General features: G+C 42.6%; 1 protein-coding gene and 1 pseudogene across 8 annotated transcripts in view; one reads left to right on the top strand and one right to left on the bottom strand.

Annotated features, from left to right (window-relative positions):
- Window positions 1–1,396, top strand: part of LOC105978668 — a 1,627-nt pseudogene extending 231 nt beyond the window's left edge.
- The window catches only part of COL25A1 (collagen type XXV alpha 1 chain), a 580,731-nt gene that overhangs the window by 467,292 nt on the left and 111,469 nt on the right, over window positions 1–1,970 (bottom strand). The window lies entirely within an intron of this gene.

The raw sequence follows: 1,970 nt of genomic DNA, 5'->3' as shown, positions 1-1,970 counted from the left end.
ACTGCCTTCTTGAGGTTCACAAATAACCCCCTCTGCGTCCAAGAATCCCTTCCCTTTCTCCCACCCTCTCCCAGCCCCCGCCACGAATGGGAAGTACAACGTGATCTTGCTGGGCACCGGCCTGATGGAATGCATCCTGTCAGGCATAATGTCAGTGAATGGAGAGAAAGTGCTTCATATGGACCGAAATCCATATTATGGAGGAGAAAGTGCATCCGTAACTCCACTGGAAGATTTATACAAAACATTTAAAACCCCAGGCCTACCACCATCATCAATGGGGAGAGGAAGAGACAGGAATGTGTTGACTTAAATCCCAAGTTCCTTATGGCTAATGGTCAACTGGTTAAGATGCTGCTTTATATGGAGGTTTCTCATTACCTGGATTTCAAAGTAACTGAAGGGAGGTTTGTCTGTAAGGGAGGAAAAATCTACAAGAGTCCTTCCACTGAAGCAGAAGCCTTGGCATCTAGCTTAATGGGACCACTGGAAAAACTAGAAAATTCCTAGTATATATTGCCAACTTCGATGAAAATGATGCTAGAACTTTTGAGGGCATTGATCCCAAAAAGACTACAATGTGAAACGTGTGTAAAAATTTGACTTAGGCCAAGATGTTATAGATTTTACTGGTCATGCGCTGGCACTTTACAGAGCTGATGATTATTTAGACCGACCCTGTTGTGAAACCATTAATAGGTTTAAACTTTACACTGAGTCTCTGGCCAGATAAGGCAAAATCCCATACCTTTATCCGCTTTATGGCCTTGGAGAGCTGCCGGGGGATTTGCGAGGCTAAGTGCTATTTATGGGGGTACCTACATGCTGAATAAGCCAATTGAAGAAATCATTGTGCAAAATGGAAAAGTGGTTGGTGTTAAATCTGAAGGAGAGATTGCTTTCTGTAAGCAGCACAGCTGTGATCCTAGCTATGTAAAAGATGGGGTAAAAAAGGTGGGACAGGTGATCAGAGTTATATGTACTGAGTCGTCCAATCAAGAACACCAACGATGCCAACTCATACCAGATCATTATTCCACAGAACCAAGTCAACCGAAAGTCGGAGATCTATGTCTGCATGGTTTCTTCTGGGCATAGTATGGCAGCACAAGGGAAGCGCATTGCCATAGACCAGCTCTGGAGCTCCTGGAACCAACCGAACAGACAATTTGGTAGTATCAGTGATCTGCTTGTACCAAAAGATTTGGGAACTGAAAGCCAGATCTTTATTTCCCGTACTTAGGATGCTACAACTCACAATGAGACAACCTGTGAAGACATTCAGAACATCTGTATGAGGATGACGGGATCAGAGTTTGACTCTAAAGAAATGAAGCACAAGAAAAATGATATCTATGGGGAAGACCAACAGCAGTACATGTTCCTATCTAATTAGAATAGATTTACAATTTGGCAAACAATGCATATTGTACGAAATCAATATTGCAAGGCCTGCTTTTGGATCAGAACTGAGATATTTAAGAGTGCTGTACCAGTACACATTCCTCCCCTTCATCTTTTTAATATCATCTATTAACTGTTCCATGGAGTGGCTATTGAGAACTGGCAGGTGTGTTCTGTTCCATTTAACCCAGTATGGGCTTTTGTTATTTTCTCTAGTGAAGCATCAGTTTTAAAACAGCATTGTGATATCGATACAGAGATCTCGATACAGCCTTTGTATCTTTAATCAGTGTAACCTCTGCAATCACGTGCAGCGCTGGACCAGTACGACTCATGGTGCCACCTGTCCTCTTGACATTAGGGAGATTCTAAATTGACTATTTCATATTTTGGGCAGCATCCCTCACATTTTCCTCATAACTTTACATTTTGTGTTATCCTAAGTATTATGACAATGCCCAAACCGCATAGCCACACATTTGGTTTCTCTGGGCATAGAATTCTAACCAAACCACTGATCTGGGGAGTCACTTGGGGGTCGCCTCTGTGGCTATGGCTCCATATGG

Source organism: Echinops telfairi, unplaced genomic scaffold, assembly GCF_000313985.2.
Source record: "Echinops telfairi isolate 266 unplaced genomic scaffold, ASM31398v2 ScPeMD7_7468;HRSCAF=8506_0, whole genome shotgun sequence".
Classification (NCBI taxonomy): Eukaryota; Metazoa; Chordata; class Mammalia; order Afrosoricida; family Tenrecidae; genus Echinops; species Echinops telfairi.
This window is presented reverse-complemented; position numbering and strand designations above follow the sequence as displayed.